Source organism: Passer domesticus, chromosome 2, assembly GCF_036417665.1.
Source record: "Passer domesticus isolate bPasDom1 chromosome 2, bPasDom1.hap1, whole genome shotgun sequence".
NCBI lineage: Eukaryota > Metazoa > Chordata > Aves > Passeriformes > Passeridae > Passer > Passer domesticus.
Window position 1 is genome coordinate 58,569,233 of NC_087475.1, and position 17,718 is coordinate 58,586,950.

General features: G+C 37.8%; 1 long non-coding RNA gene across 1 annotated transcript; it reads left to right on the top strand.

Annotated features, from left to right (window-relative positions):
• The first annotated feature begins 342 nt into the window (after positions 1–342).
• On the top strand, positions 343–12,742 carry LOC135293953 (uncharacterized). The gene is made up of 5 exons (XR_010356075.1): positions 343–514; positions 1,126–1,267; positions 5,756–5,816; positions 8,109–8,252; positions 10,783–12,742. It is a non-coding gene; the product is annotated as an uncharacterized LOC135293953 (long non-coding RNA).
• Positions 12,743–17,718: the final 4,976 nt, after the last annotated feature.

Here is a 17,718-nt window from a genome sequence, read left to right on the forward strand (position 1 = left end):
CAAACATGGAAAGCATCATGAGGAGTCATTGGGAATCACAGAATTATGGAATAATTAAGGTTGAAAAAGACATCCAAAATCGAGTTCAGCCTTTGACCACCATCTTGTCAACTAGATAATGGAACAAAGTGCCACATCCAATAATTTCTTGAACCTCCAGGCATGATGACCTAATCACTTCTCTGGGAAGTACATTCCAATGCTTACAAACCTTTTCCATAAATAAATTCTTCCTGAAGTCCAGCATGAACTCGCCTTGGTGCAGCTTGAGGGTGTGGCTTGTCCTCCTGTTGCTGGTTGCTTGGGAGAAGAGATTGATCTCCACATTGTTACAACCTCCTTTCAGGTGTTTGTAGAAAACCCATGAGTCGCCTTTCTTCCAGACTAAACAACCCCAGCTGTCTCAGCCACTCTTCACGTAACTTACTCCCTTCACCAAGTTCATTATCTTTTGTTGGATTTGCTCCATCACCTCAATGTATTTCTTGAAGTGAAGGGCCCAAAACAGAACACAGTAAGCTGGTGCTGAGCACAGAAGGACAATCACTTCCCTGGTCCTTCTGGTCAAACTATTTCTGATATTAAATCAAGCCAGAGCAGCTCTTTGGATAACCATTCAAGCTAATAGGGTTGTTACCTAGGAGGATGAAACCTAGAGGTTTCCCTGTGGGTGAAAAGCAATTCAGTATGACACAGGACTTATTCTGGAATATTTAGGGAAGGAAAGGAATGAAGAGGAACAAAAGTGAGGAATTTAAGTGACTTTGGGTAGAAGAAATGTGAATAGAGAACAAAGGGAATAAAAAGGGATGTTTTTTTTCCTATGTATTGCATGTAACCTCTGTAGCACATCCGATCTTCTTCTTAAATTCCTTTCTAATTTTTTTTTTTGGGGGGGGGTGGTTCTCTACTCAGTCTGTGTATGTGGGAATTGGGAAGGTGGGACAGAGGTGTATGGAGATGTGGGTTCAGAGTCAGACTAGGAGACACAAATGTGTCTGTGATGCAGCAAGAGGAACAAGTACGGGCATACAAGGAATGTGGGATCTCTAGAAATTATCAAAGTAGCTGGGACAAAGTGGATGGATTTGTCTTTGAGGGTCAGCCTTTATGTCTGTGAATTAGAGCACAGGAATTGGAGCACAGGGAGACTCATTATGGAGACCAGGGAAGTCCTCATCAATTGTGTTTTTCTGCAATGAGCTATATCAACAAAAAGAGTGGGACTACAGCCTCAGAAGCTTGAATGTCCAGAAGCCAGCAGCTGGTGAGACTTTATGTGGTCCATGAACATTTACTCAAGAGTATCTGAGCACAGCTGCTGAAAAGATCCGCACTGTATTTATGTATATACTGTCACCAGTGGACCTCCATCTCTCCCTGCCAGAGAGGAAGAAGAATGAGGCCATTGGTAGTGTCTGTTTTTTTGTGGTTCATCTGTTTGTGTGTGTCTGATCTGTGTGTCTGTTTGTGTATATATGGATATACAAGGTATATATGTGTGTGCTTGCTGAGAATGCATCTGCAGCCTCACTGCTGGTCAGACCTGGGGATATTGGAGTACCTCTGCCCCACTTCTCTTCAGCTGTTGAATATATTTTCCTCTAAGAGACACTATACACTGAGATAAATCAGAGAAAAACAACAGAGGGAAAGAAAAAGCATCAGGAACTAAAGCCTTTGATGCCCTTTCACTCAACCCTGACTCATAGGTCCTTATTCTCTACCAAGGATTTTATTCTTGCATTCACATTTGTCAGAAATGACAGATGACACACTATGTCAGGTCTCAATGATCCCCTTTGTTGTGGTAGCTCTTGTAGCTTACACAAAATTGTTTTGTAGAGAAATGTTAGGACAGAAATATTCCACATGTATCCGTGAAAAAAAAGGTCAGTATTTAGCTTTCCATTACTAAGTTACTGAAGAAATTCCAAACAGAAAGAGACAAGCAAAAATTACACATGTAAAGAAAGATACCCTTAAGTTTTTTGGCGTTTCAGAGGACTTGTCTCTACTAAGAAGAAAATGTGTTTATATATTAAGAATTTCCATTCCCCACCTTACCACCTGCCTCCAATCTAGACTTCATTTAAATTATCTAACAGCCTAATTTAACTGATTTTTTGTCAGAATTAGGAAAGGCTTATTTGGATGAATAGAGGTCTTAGAGACAAGACATGGGCACTAGAATTTGATTTTCTCTTCTACTTGATCTCTTCTTTGCCATGTTCTGGGTCATTCCAACACGACACTTGAAAAACTCAAAGAACATCTCAGGACATGCAGCATGTAGTCCAGACATTAAAATGTTAGAGCAGCACTCAGAGGCAGACAGATGTATTCTAGACTTTGGTTTTTTAAACTATTTGAATTGAAAATTCATAGAAGTAGTAATTACGTGTTGTGTTTGTAGCAGCAACACAGGGATCCTCCAGACGTGCAGGGCATACAGCTGCGCTGTGTGGGCACCAGGAGCGCGCTCCAGATTAAGCTCGCTTTCACCTGCACTTTGTGTCCCTTCATCTCAGGACCTGCATACAGCACCCTGTTCCTCTGTCATGCAGCAGCTACACTGATACTGCTAATCACTGTCAGGACACAGGCTCTTATGCACAGACATTGTATGCAGGAACACAGTCTTAGATGGTTATGGGTGGTAAACCCATGCTAATGCTCATGCATTCAGCTAAATTCTCTTTAACCTTTTTGCCCTCCTCAACAACAAAGTTAAAAATTGATCTCTTTGTGGAGTATTTCAGTGTTTCCTAGACTAGGAATCAGCAGGGGCATATTACAAAAGGAAACTGAAGTGTCTCCTGTCACCTATCTCAGACAATACAGCTTTTTTTGTGTAGTCTTAGAAAGAATTTTTATTCCTCTAAATGAAAATAATAGACGAGATGAAGAGGTCATTCAGCTGAAGTATTGCTGAAGATTGTTTCAGCTATAATAAAATTATGAAGTTTGTGTCTTTTAGCTTACTTATAAACCTTTTCTGAGCACAAGAAGAACAAGAGGTAGTAAAGTAAGATCCATGGCTGCAGAACAAGGTCTACTAAATGCAGCCTCAATGTGTTGCCTTCCGTTATCGGAGCTGTAGAAAGAGCCCTTTTGCTTTTGATAAGAAATAGTACCTACACAAGTTAACTTACCATGTGAAAGGACAAGACAGGCATGGGGAAAATACTAGCTCTGTTTTATACATAAAAAATCCAGAAAAAAGTAACTTTTTTCCTATCTGTATACCACACGGAGGACAAAAATCTCATTTACTTCAGCCTGCAGATTTGTCTGTTTTGTCCAGAGACAGAATGGTATAGAGGATTTTTTCATCTTATCCAGTTCTTCTGATTTGACCCATGAACTTCTTTCTGGAATAGTACATCTCTAGCATATGTCTCACATGCCAGACAGAAACTCAAAGGTACTGTTCAGCCAGAATAATTGCTGAGAAAAATAGCAGAATGGAAAATAGTCGTTGGAGTGTATTAAGGATTTTGTAAAATGAAACTGCAATCCCATCTAAAACTCTACAAAATAAAGTCCAATATATTACTGTTCTGGAGAATAATGACTCTATATCTAGTAGAGCTAAGAGTGTAATTTATCAACATTAGCCTTGGTGGGGTATCCAGTGCAGTGTGATTGATTTAAATGTGCAGATTTTTAATGTTTTGAACAGGTGGCTAACTTAAAACAACAGTTTAAACTTTTATAGCATCTTATCATGCTGAGGCAGCTCATGGTGTTTTACAATGACATTAAAATTAAAATTTAATCTATCCTGCAGAGTTAATAATTAGCTAATGTCAGTTAAAAGTCAATGAAAACAAATCAGTCTTAAACATAGGCTGAAAAAAGGAGAAAATAGGGATCTCCTGATGTCAAGAGGCAATGAGTTCTGCCAAGCAGATGCATGGCAGTGGAAAGATCAAGCACTCTAAGTGACATTTCAGAGGGGGCTAAAATTTTAAAAGATTAGTTTTGATCTTGGCTGCTAGGCCTTTTTGTGGCTTCATTCACTTTTGATTTATATAGCACTGCAACAGTCCTTGGGGATGGGGTCAAGAGGTAGATGGCCTATCTTTCAGCAGTCACTGGGATTCCACTTTTACTCTCTAGCCCAGTGCATTCCATATTTGTTTCTTCAAAGTAACACAACGACAAAAAATGTAAAGATTCCTCAGCATCTCCCAGCCAGTTATTTGGATTTGAATTCCTTCCTAAATCCCACTTAAACAGTAGAAAAACAATTCCCTGACCTCTATGTTTTACAAGGATCAGGTGCCTGTTATTTTGAAAGGAGGGACATGTTGCATTAGTGCCGGAGAGGTTTCTGAGTTGTAAACCTGGTCTGACGTAAGTGCAGGATTTAAGTCTTGACCTTCTCTATTATATAAATCTTGCACAGCATGCCGTCTGTTCTGAATCCCATCTAATCCTCCCTGTGCATTGTATAGAGAGTCAAGGTATTTTACTAAAGGCTATGGATTGTATTTAAGAAATGAGTTTTGTTTCTGCTTTGAACTAGTCATTGGTGATTCATTTCGTTCTCTGTAAACTACTGAGAGGTCCTAGGAAACTAGTTTACATTAGATCCCCCAAGAACGTGTTGTGAGAGTTAGTGTTACAAGGTCTCCTTGCAATGTAGCCTTCAGATCAACTGTCTTTTCCTCTTTCACCTGTAGAAAAAGGGAAATCATAGTGGTTTCATGCCTTATTAGTCTGATTCTTACACTCATCACAACAACTACCTATTACTTGCATGAAGCCATTTAATTACCTTCAGACTTGGTTAAACTTCAAGGAAAAGATGAGACTATAGTGTGTTATCCTGCATTTGGTATCTCAATCCAGCTAACAGATGTAATGAAAGATGAGAGTATGATTACTCACATGTATATTCCCAGAACATCTGGAGAATTTGCTTTTTCTCCTTGTAGTTATGCGTGCTAGCCCAATTAAGCCATCAGAGGTGTGGTACAGATTTGCCAATTCTCAAACATTGCAGGTGTAGCTCATAGAACTGACTTGCACTCTCACATTCTTCTGTGGCTCTGGCTGCAGCTTCTAGTGGATAGCAGGGTGAAGCACTACCAGATACTGCTGATCACCGAGCAAAATAGAGGCAGCCAGATAAATAAGGATGCTGCAAACTCATGGAGATTCATGTTTACAGCCCCCCATGTGCCCCTGTTGCAGGTTACTGCCATACTATTCTTTTCCAGAAAGAAGAGTATGTTTCAAGCACACGTAGAGAGAAATCTGGGAAATGCTCTGTATTTAAAAATTCTAAAATCCCACCATAAATCATTACATAGGTGTATGTTAGAGGCAAGAAACATCTGTGAAAAAAAAAACAAAACAGTGATTTCTGTTTGTTCAGGAAAGTTGCTGATTATCTTGTGAGTTAGTGCATATATTAGCAGGAAAATGCATGCAAAAGTATGTGCTGAAGAAACAGCTCTCTGATTCTTGTCAAGCTGCCAATATTAACATTAGTCTTGTAAAATTTGGGCACCCTGTAGAGTTTTTATGTGTCATCCCAAATACCTAGTTAGTATTATAAAATTTAACTGGTAATAAGTTCAATTAGGTCAAGAGAGAGATTGTCTGTGAAGTGTCTGATGGCAAGATCTTAGCAAAAGGAGACAGCTATTCAAGGGAATATCAAACAGGATATATGCATGCATAATTAAGGGATGACAGAGGTCAGCAATTCACAAGTGGACATTTGTATTTCTTTCCTCAGGACAGGACAGTATAATCAGAGGAGAAATTAAGTTCAAATCTGACACAGGAAAAGGACAAAGGTACAGTTAATTTCAATTGTGCTTTAAAACCAATTTTAATATGCATGTTATGCATTTTATTCCTTTTGTTTCATTAGTGAACTGAAAAGGTACAGATATGTATTTATCACTAAAGCATACACAGAGCAGATGATTTTTCTATGTGATAATTACAAGGACAAAAAAATAAGTTTTAACATATTAAATGACTTAAGTACTATTTGCAGGTACTTATAGTTTGGAAAGATATGTATAGCAGGAGAGTTTGTTATAATTTAAAATGCTTATTAAATGTCAGTAGTTCTAATAAGTGATTGATATCTAATTAATGTGTCATATGTGATAATTTTTAAATGTTAATTAATGCCTAAAGACTTAATAAGTGCTGCTTGACCTATTAATTACGTTAGACAAAAAACTTACAGTAATTGTTTCCTAAATGAAATGCTTAAATAAAGTGTTTAAAGTGTTGCCATATGATGCTAACATGGTGGCAGGCTGATTTTATCTCAGTCTGTGATTTAGGGATAACCTTTGAACTTCTACTTCACACATTCGTGCAGGAGAGAGCTGTGCTGTTTCCAGTTTCATTGAAAGATTTACTGCCCTCTTCATTCTTTTGGAAGTGTAAAATTAATACCGTGGGCCAGACCCTGCTGTAATTTAGCCAGGCACAGCAGAAGTGTTGCCTTTTGTGCCTATCAGCACGGATCCGTCCCCAGCGGCGCTAAGCCTGACGTCTGGCTCTTGTTATCTCCTGAGCAGGCTGGCAGTGGCGATATATTCTGAGGTCCATCCTCCCCTCACAGAGAGAAGGGGTCTAAGAAAGATGCAGTCATTAAGCAAAGAGAAGGAGACAAAGTGTGGTCCAGTGATTACTTGTTATAAAGGATGAAGGGCTGCTTCACGGATTTCCAGGTGGCTGGAACAAAGCCTTGCCCCTTTTTTAAAAGATGCTATGCCTTATTGTTTCTTGATCCCTCTATAATAAAAACATAGCATTTTCTTCTTAAATCATTAAGCATTGTAAGATTTTAATATGTACTGATAACTGGGAACCATAGAAAACATCACAGTTTGTTTATAACTGCAGAGGAATAAAGTGATTACTGTTAGAAGAGTATTCATGGAAAGTTTGTGAGTCTTCTCAGATTTATATTTATAATGATCATATACGCATATTTATTTTATCAACTTGATTAATAAATAATATGATTTGTATCTAAATATATATTTAATTTACTTGGTGCATAACTTATGAACATTTTAATATTTGTATCTAAAGTTGAATGGAAAAAAACTTCTAATATTTAAATTTCATTTTAAAACAACTTTATCTGGAATTTTTATGGCAATTTCTCACATTTTGTAGCATAACCTGACCTATATTGGGTGATGATGAGGAAGGATTAGGTATAAAAGTTTTCTAAGTGTATGAAAGATGTTTATTTACCCTATTATGGTACTGCAAGATAGTTCTTTATGACCATAGCTCTTTGAAAATATTTTGTCTCCTGGAGTGCTATTATACATTGGCTTTCATACAAATTTCCCTTTAATTGTCTATAATTTATAATTACTCTTGATATAATTCCCTTGGCATTCAGAATACCTTATTGCCAAGGACGCTATTGTAAAGGCAGGGAGGGAGGGAGGGAGGAAGGAAGTGGCGGAAGGAAGTGGCGGAAGGAAGTGGCGGAAAGAAGTGGCGGAAGGAAGTGGCGGAAGGAAGGAAGGAAGTGGCGGAAGGAAGGAAGTGGCGGAAGGAAGTGGCGGAAGGAAGTGGCGGAAGGAAGTGGCGGAAGGAAGTGGCGGAAGGAAGTGGCGGAAGGAAGTGGCGGAAGGAAGTGGCGGAAGGAAGGAAGGAAGGAAGGAAGGAAGGAAGGAAGGAAGGAAGGAAGGAAGGAAGGAAGGAAGGAAGGAAGGAAGGAAGGAAGGAAGGAAGGAAGGAAGGAAGGAAGGAAGGAAGGAAGGAAGGAAGGAAGGAAGGAAGGAAGGAAGGAAGGAAGGAAGGAAGGAAGGAAGGAAGGAAGGAAGGAAGGAAGGAAGGAAGGAAGGAAGGAAGACTGATGTATTTCCAGCCAAGTAGTAAAGCTGAATTTCAACCAGACATAAAACCTGTGTGATTGACTAGAGACAGACTCATTAATAAAGCTCTCTAATTTAAAAACTAAGAGCTCTGAACATTTTTCACTAATCAGTTTTTTTAGTGAAAACAATGAAATTTATTCCTGTCACATGTGTTCAGAATGATCAGAACTTCTGCAACTCTAGCAAAGACTAGGTTTCTCACATTTATTGTCTCCCTGAAAGAAATATAGAGGTATCAGTGACTTTCATGTCAAAGTATTGCAATCAGGAATCTCTAGTAGGATCATCAGCAGCTACAACAGTTACTAATGGAAGAAAACAATTTCCCGGGTCACTGAAGAAAAAAAGAAAGAGTGTTTATTTAAGGTAAGAATGATTTACAATCTTGAGGTTCCTGGTGTCCCTGTGAGTTGCACAAGTAAGAAGTAGCTCCATTTAAAACACTGTTTACTTTGGATGGTATTGATCTAAATTAGGTAAGAATTAGAACCTTTAAAAAGTATTCTCTGTGGTAATATGGACTGAAAGAGGGTTTTTTTAGCATCCCTGCTTAGTGAATATACAGACTACTCCAGGTGTTGGAAGAGTGTAAAATATGAATACATTCTGTAAAAGGAGAACAAAGATCAGGGAGAGTGTTTTTTCCCACAGCTATCTAGAAACCAGTAAAACAAAGAAGTTATCAAGCTTTTGTTTCTGCCCTCTATGGTTTTCTGCCGCCTGGAACTGCCACAAAGGTTGGATGCAGACAAGTAGTGCCACCTCTCTGCAAGAATAACCTGCCCATAATGTCTTTGTACTACGGTGTGCAGATGTTTGGGTTAACTTGCACCCTAACACTGCATTCCAGGAGGCAGCAGTTATACAGGCCTGGGTATGAGTTGGTTTGTTAGGAAACTACATAGGTACAGTGGAGCCAAGATAATGAAAGCCACTGTGTATCTCAGAAGAAGGTGAGGAAATACCGCAGGATATCTGGGTATTAAAACCTTCACAAAGGATCTGATATATGAATGGAAGTAATGGTAACATAGTGGGCAAAGCAAAAATGCCACTATGAGAAAGGGTGAACTATTCTTTTTCCCTTCCTTATTAGGTTTCCCTCCTTCAGTGAAAACCAACATCATGTTTAACAACTATAACACTGGTTTAAATTTGCACCCATAGGTGCAAATTTTTTAAAAAAAGAACTAGTTTAATTTAAATGCTATGTACAACTTGAAATGACATACATTTTGGCTCACGATTGAAATAAGTAATAATTATTGGTTTGTTTCCAGTGTTCTTAGTGGGACACTAATGTTAGAATAGATTTTTGGGCCGAACTTTTTGATAAGAACACTGTTAAGTGATTTTGCTGATAACTGTTTTAGTGTTCACCAAAACAAGTGAACACCGTTTTTCAAGTGTGCTATGTAATAAATCTGGTCTTAAAGCCTTGTGTGCTTATTAGATGCATGTGAAGTTATTTGAAAGTAGGTCAAATTTTGTTCAGTTTATGGCCTACAAAGTGGAAGGGTGATGACAGCTATTCTGATGTTCCCAATTCAACTGTGCAGTCTATTCAAAAAGTACTATATGTGCAACAACTTAAAGATGAGTTAGTTGGTAAACTTAGCAGATTTTACTCAACGTGAGCTATCAGAATCAGGTAAATGAGTCCATAATATTTGACTGTTGTCAGGCAAGATATTATGACTTAAGAAGTCATAATGAAAATTATTTCCAGGCTTCCTTTGGCTGTTTGGGACTCCTCAAGTCATTTTGGGGGATATTAAAACAGCTTGAGGGTTATAGAAGAGGTGCAAATATTATTTTCAAAATGGTAGAACTAAATAAATGTGAAGTGGAAATATTGGAAATCAGTGGAATAACTGTTTGTATTTAGATGATCTAAGGATTTAGTCTTTGATAAAATAAACAAAAAATGCATATTTGGGTAAAAGTCTCTACCAGCAAAGTGGGTAAGCATAAAGATAATCAGGTTTCTTTGATTACACTGGTTGATCTAGCACATCTAACTGGTAAATAAGTAATTGACACTGTCTGAAGTAATTAACAGTGACTGGCTTAAGCTTAATATGGTTTGGTTTAGTTTTTTTTTTTTTTTTAATTCAATTTAAAGCCTGAGAGATGTAACACAGAAGTATCTCCATATGCTATCTGCTGACTGAACTGCTTGGGGTAATATACAAAGCATGATGAGCCCAGACCGACAAACATAAAGCTTTAAAATACATAAATTTTCTGTACAATTCTTTGTACAGAAGGTGACCAAACTCTATCTGGATGGATGTATTTTTCTATGTTATAGAAGACACATTACAAATATTGAGTTCAAGACATAAAAGTTTTAGACCTCCTTCTCTAACTTACAGAACCTAGTACAAGTAAGAAGTCATGGAAAGGAGCTTGCTCCTCATAGTTCTAAATGAGGTTAAAATACACAACATAAAATTAAGCATCTTATTACTGAAATTTTTTACAAATACTTATGTTTTGCAATTCTAAATGATTGAGATGTACTTTCATCGTTGAATTCACCAGAGAGATTAGGAAGCTTTGGGATCTCAAAAATACTAGTGCAAAATGAAATTCTGAAACATCCTTTTACTGAGAGTTGCATTTTCCCCCCCATCAATACTTTCAACTGGCTAGTAATAAAAAAAAAAAATCTAGAAAGAGAAGAGGGCATCTTAAGTAACAATAGTTTTTATTTAGGAAACTAAGCTTTCAACACCAGAGTTATGTATATAAAAACATTGTTATCATAGGAAGGAGACAGAGGGAAAGAATGAGGATATTGAGAAATCCATAGATATTGTAGTAAAAATACATATTAAAAAAAAAAAAAAACAAACCAAAAAACTTCATTTAATAGTTGTTTCCTTTACAGCTCTACACTCTTGTGAAATATGTTCTTGAACACAACACGCCGCTGGTTCTAAGCAGGTCATTCCTTGACATATATAGAAACCTACTAGCATCTAATACAATTTCAAATCAGAAAACCTGCTTCTGCGCACCTGGTTCAGCATCATATTCCTGGCCCACCTGCAGTTCACCAGATGTTCTGCTATTTCATTGCTTGCATGTCTCTACGTGTACTTGATTGTGTTTACCTAAGAAAATGTTTTGAATAAAGTTATTGAGCCATTTATTTATTTCCCTGCTGCGTGACAAACCAAAGTAGAGATTTGAAACAGATTTTCATCATACTCCTTCCTAAAAGCGATAAAAAGAAAAACTTCACATTAATAAGGGAATAAATGAGTCAATATTATGTGCAACGTAATATAAAAATTTACCAGTATTCTGTGGCTTCACAAAATTAATATTTAATTGCTTTTGCATAAAGTAATACATCAATAAAGAAATAAATAAAAATTATAAACAAGCTTACAATTTGGAACTGTGGAAAGAGTTATATTCCCGAAAATTTCCTGAAAGAATAGAGAAAAAGCCAATGAGATACTATATGAAAATGGAACAAATAGCAAAAAAGAGTCTGGTATGCCTTAGGGTGGTAGAAAATGTATGATGAACTAGTTATATCAATATTCATGCGATTTTCTAAGGATGTTAGTGTTGCTGTTTTAAAAAACCTTCTGGCTAGTAATTTTAATTTAGATTGCTACCTTAAAGGGAATATTATAAATAATTACAGATCACAGTTAGATCCCAGATAAGTGCGGTACCACTAGGCATAAATATATTGAATAAAAGAGTACGAAGAACTTTTTAAGTCAATGAGGTCCAGATTGTCAATTGCTGGCATTGTAAGCACATTGGAACTCAGTATACACTGAAACTGTGTTACTTGTATTCATCTCTTGCTAGCTGCCATCCTTTCAAAAAGAAAATACAGAAATCTCACTTATGTTAATATATCTTTTTCTTCTAAATGACATTTTCTCTGTACCCACTGAGTGTTGATTAAAAAAAAAATCTCAAGGAATCTGTTCATCTATTTGAGATTTAAATTTGCTCATCAATTACAAAATATCCGTATTTCACTATATCAAATAGAGATTTCTAAACAAAACAGGTTACATCCATATATTGATAAACTACTACTAGCACTGCCATACTAATCAGGGTCACATCTGTATTCACATCTGTATCTATTCTTGAAAAACAAAGTCCAAAAAGAACATATGAGATAATGTACCTCACCTCAAGACTTGTATTGTTGAAAATATCAAAAACATTTCCACAGAAACACTATGCCTGGGTTTGTTTGCAAATTGACCTGAAGGCTCCATGCAACGTAATAAATAATCCTGCATCCTATATTCATTACGCATATTTTATGGCTTGTCCAGCCCAAGGCAAGAGGCAACAATTCTTGATCCAGATTCTTCTGAAAACTTTGCACACCCATTCAAGCAGTGTAAATTTTGGGGCTTACTCTTAGCTGTTTTTGTTACTAAGAACAGATTTATTTACTAGATACTGCATATTTACTATCTGACAAAGGTAACTGAAGTGTCTGCTGTCAATTTCTTTTGTCACTCTTTCTGTATCATCATGCTGTTTCTGCCAGCATGCTGACAAGAAAAATAATTTCCGATTTATTGCAAAACTGAAATCACTGAAACAATCACTCTAGTCAGTATGTGGTGAAAGTGAAAACAAAAACAAGGCACTGTCATTGTTGACATTAATTTCAGTATATCTACAGGATCTTTTCACCAGAAACTTTTTTTCCCCCTTATGTCCTCTGAACTGTCTTAATTGTGCAGGATATTTGGATTGGAAAGTTCAGATCTCACTGACAAAGTTCTACTGTAACAAGTCATCACCCAGAACCCCTATCTAGATTCCAGACCCCTTTGCCCACCCCATGGGTCCCCAGCTCATGGGTCCCCAATGCTGGTCCCATTGGGTCATCTGCATCCACTCAGCACTCATCACTCAGTCCCTGAGCACCCCAAACTCATGGGTTCCTCCAAGTGTCAGTGTGTGCCCTGTGGCCCACATGATACCCCAGCCCTCATGTAAGGCACCTTTGCTCCCTTGTAAAGGTTTACAGATGCATATTTTACTCCTTTTCCCTGGTTATTCCAGCTTGAAATTTCCCATTGAATTACATATACATACCTATGGATATCAATTGAAATTTATTAGGGAAAAATACAAACACATTGAGACCCCTCCACAGCTACCAACCCTTACATCTCCTACATGCAGGGACTTGTGTGCTGATCTCCAGAGTCATTGGCATACAGAACTGGAGCCCTGTCACCCACATCTGTCTTTCCATATCCTAAAACCTAGACTTTACATCACTCATGCATGTGATAGAGAGTGAAATTATACAGAAAATGACAAAAAAAAAAAAAAAGCCTTAAGAATAAATATAGAATAGACTGCATTTTTCAGGCAGAGGTCTCGGGCAAATGAGTGCTTATAACATAAACCCTTTTTTTCCTTCCTTCTAACCCTCCCTGCCTTTTTTCTTTCCTGATGCTTTCTTTTGTCTCATACAGGATTCTCCCCCTATAAATTCCCTAATTGTTGTGTATAGTCCCCTTGATCCCCCTGAAATATCCATCCTCTTTATTTTGTTTCCCTCTTCTCATGAGTTGCAATACCTGTATTCTCCTTCTACAAAGTTTTACCTGTATTTTTTTAATGACTCATCAATTAATGCTTAAGAAGTTTTGTTATAATTTATTATCTCCCTTATTTGTTTGCTTATCATGTGTTTGTATGTCTTTATTGTTTTCTTGATTATTATTTCCTGAAAAATTTCCTTATCTGATGACCTTAATGAACCTCTATTGGATTTGCACAGCAAGATTTTGGTAGTAAGGGGTACAGGGTAGCTTCTGTAAGAAGATGCCAGAAGCTGCCCATGTCTGAGAGCCAGTTCTAGGTAGGTCAAAGAAAAATCTGCAACTGGCCAAGGCCAAGCCCATCAGCAATGATGGTAGTGCCACTCAGATAACAGAGTTAACAAGGGGGAAAAAACTCTGGAACACCAACTGAGGCCTCTGACAGAGAAGTGAGAGCATTTGAGAGGAACAAGCCTGCAGACACCCAGGTCAGTGAAGGAGGAGAAGGAGAAGGAGAAGGAGAAGGAGAAGGAGAAGGAGAAGGAGAAGGAGAAGGAGAAGGAGAAGGAGAAGGAGAAGGAGAAGGAGAAGGAGAAGGAGAAGGAGAAGGAGAAGGAGAAGGAGAAGGAGAAGGAGAAGGAGAAGGAGAAGGAGAAGGAGAAGGAGCTGCTCCAGGCCCTGGAGCAGAAATTCCCCAGCAGCACATGGTGAAGACCATGGAGATCCATGGTGAAGCAGAAATGCACTTGTAGACCATCCACCTGTATAGCCTACACCACAGCATGTGGGCACCTGAAGGAGGCTATGTCCCTATGTAGTCCTGAAAGGACCTGTGGACCCTGGCAGTCCCAAACCCACAGGAGAGCAGCAGCCTGTTCCTCAGAGACTGCACCCTGTGGGAGAGACTCACACAGGGACAGTTTTGGGAGAACTGCAGCCCATGGAAAGGACTCAGATTGGAGAGTTTTGTGAAGGATTGTCTCATGCAGGGGGGATCCCATGCTGAAGTAGGTGAAGAGGGTGACAAGTCCTCCCTCTGAGGAGAAAGGTTCACCAGAGACAAAATGTGATGAACTGCCCACCTTCCTTCTCCCCCTGTAGTGCTGCGAGGAAGGAGGTGATAGAGATTTCAAGAGTGAATTTAAGAAAGGAGGGGTGAAGGAAAAGCATTTTAACCTTTAGTTTTTTATTTCTCATTGCCCTACTCTGATTTGATTTGTAATAAATTAAACTGATTTCCTCAAGTTGAGTGTGGTTTGGTGAGTAGTAAGACTGAGAGTGCAATAAAGTTGAACAAACATTGATTTTCTGTGATTGTGTGTATGAAACCTGATTTTCTTTACCTCTTCTTGTACTTCTTTATACTAATTCATTTTTGGTGGCTCTCCTCTGGATTTATTTAAGCATGTCAATATCATCTGGTAATGCTAGCAGATAATTTTGACCTTGTGATTCAAATGTGCATAGAAATCCTCTTAGTTATTTTAACAATATTTAAATAATTTCTAATCCATCTTATTGAATTACACAGCACATGGGCCATAGTGTCAACTCTAAACTTTGTTGTTTTTCATCCAGAGAGGCTTATTTTTTTTTTTAATTTCCATATCTGGCTTTTTCATGTTAAAAATAATTTTAAATCTTTCACTGTATATTTTTTTAAAATCCCATGGTTTTTGTTGTTGTTGACATGAGCATCAGTAACATCTCAGAAAACATCTCTTTTCCCCATCTCTGTTCTGCTACTTACATCACAGAAAGGGAGCTATGCCGGCTGCAGATTCAAGGTGATTTATAGTGTCAATGCATTACCCAAAGCTCTCACTGCATTGAACTACTATTTCCAAGTAGCCTAGTGTTCACTTGGGCTTTGAAAGCAATTTAGATGACAGGTGCAGGCTCTCTGCATGTGTCCCGTACTGTGTGCAAACATAGCCTTAGGAAAAAATTCCCATAGTTCCGAAAAAATATAGTATGAGGATCCAAAGATGCATGGAAAATCATTCATTCCTCATCACTCATTTAAACACAAAAAATAATTATGTTAGAAAAATCTACATTAAAGAATATTTAGTATACAAAAAACTTTTAGGTATTTGGGATTTGACTCCACTATATGACTACTGCTGTAATGAGACCTTGATCCACTGAAAATTCTGTGATTAAACTTCACTTAGAGACACCTCAATTTAATGAATAGATGCAGGTGTTCAAATGTATAAAAAGATGTCTAATCTCCAGTTATCATTCATATAAACTACAGTTTGATTTATTACAGTTTAGGTAAACACGGGCGAGTAGTACAAGGTATCTAAGGCATAGAACCAGCAGATAGGATTGTTGAAGAGCTGTGCCTCTCTGGAGCATGGTAAGATGCCAGCTGGAAAAGCCTACAACACCTAAATAGCCCTACAAGTTTAGACACGACTCAAGATTTTTTTGTTTGTTTATTTTGTCGGTCATCTGAAACCCTTTTTCAGTTCTCTTGGCACAAAGTCTGTTCAAGGCCTATAATTTGATCTTTTTTGTGACAGCATGATTACAGCTGATTATTTTGTATGAAAAAATGTCAGGAAGCTGGCATAATTTATTCAGGACCAAGCTGCGAATACCCCTGAAGATGTATTAGGAACAGAATAATGACATACGTGAAATCTTGAAGAGAACTGAGAAACTTTACAACTTTACACAAGGTAGGATCTTCATAGGATCATAGCATAATCGGGGTTAGAAGGAACCTCAGGAGTTGTGTATTAAAGCCTATTGTTCAAAGAAGAGTCATCTTTGAACTCTGATCATGTAGCTCTGCATTTAAGTCTTAAAAATGTCCAAGGATGGAGACTGCTCAACCTCTGAGCAACCTGCACCATGGCTGGGCTCTCCTTGGGATGAAAAAAGTTTCCCTTTACATCCAGTTGAAACACTTTTTCTTTCAACTTGTCTCTTGGCTCTCATCACGCAGCACTGTGAAGAGCCTGTCTTTGTGTTCTAAAAATCCTACCTATGTGTATGGAAGGGGAGCTGTTAGATCTGCTCCAAAGCCATCTTCCCAATGCTGAATGAGGAAGAATGTGTTTCTGCAAGAGTTATTACTTATTGCATTTGTTTTGTTTAACCTCAGGAGATTATTATCAACCCAGTCCTCCCATAGTTTGTCTAGGTCCTTTCAAATGTCCCTTCTCTTGTGAAATGTATCAGCTTGTTCTCCATGGTTAGGTGCCAAGATTGAAGCGTTCACCACATTGTCTCTTCTATGGTATGTTCTAAAGAAGATGGTATGTACAAAAGGTCTAGGGGTAGATTCTTACAATACTCTACTTGTTACTACTCTCCATGAATAGTCCAGCTTCTAATCAATTTTAATCAAATCAATTTTTTATCCACGTAATTGAATACCCATTATGACTATAAAGTCATAAGGAAAACATCTAGTTGTTCAACTCCAGGCACAAGCAGAACATTCAATCTGGTTACAGGGCCTTGGAAATCATTGTGAAGAAGCCAGTATTGAGTACTTTAAAGTACCTGCAGTAAATATCAGCAAAACTCCAGCAAGAGAATATTTTGTGTTCAGGTAAATAATTTCTGGTGGGAAAAAAAAAAAAATCAGACAGGGATGAAAGCAACTCATAACCTAAGAGAATAGAGAGCCTGTCAACATCCTACAGGGTTTTTTGCCTCTTTGAAGGGGTGCCAAATACTTCATGAGGGTTCCAAATAAACCACAAAGAAAGAGGTGAAACAAGGCCAAAAAGAGGTCTAATCCTATATTGGTCAAATAACAAGGAAAAAATGCCTAACTTTGACAGCATAAATTGAACTTTGTGTCAGGACAATTTTGTGCTGATTTCAGTGCATCAGAGTAGAATATCAAGAAGATGTTCTTCACCCAAGTTCACCTGAGGAAAATCAAAAATATAATGTCCTAGTCAGAAAATAATTCCCAGCTCTTAGTATGACTGGAACAATATTAAATACTTCAAGACTGAAGTTATTCAAAATAGAGGATTTTATGGCTTAAGAAACCCCATCTTGCTTCTGAGACAGAATGCCATCAGCAGTTGTATTTGCACTCAGAGAATTATGTGGTCAAGTAAGCTCCTTCTTCAGTTTTCAAAAAGGAAACTAAATACATTAAGGATATTGAAAATGAGTATGACAATGTGTTTCTCTTGGTATGATGGATGAGTCTAAGAAGCTACAAACTGTTTAAGCATCATTTAAAAACTTCCATAGTGGTTGGGAATTAGAATGCATGGTACCTGTCCTTG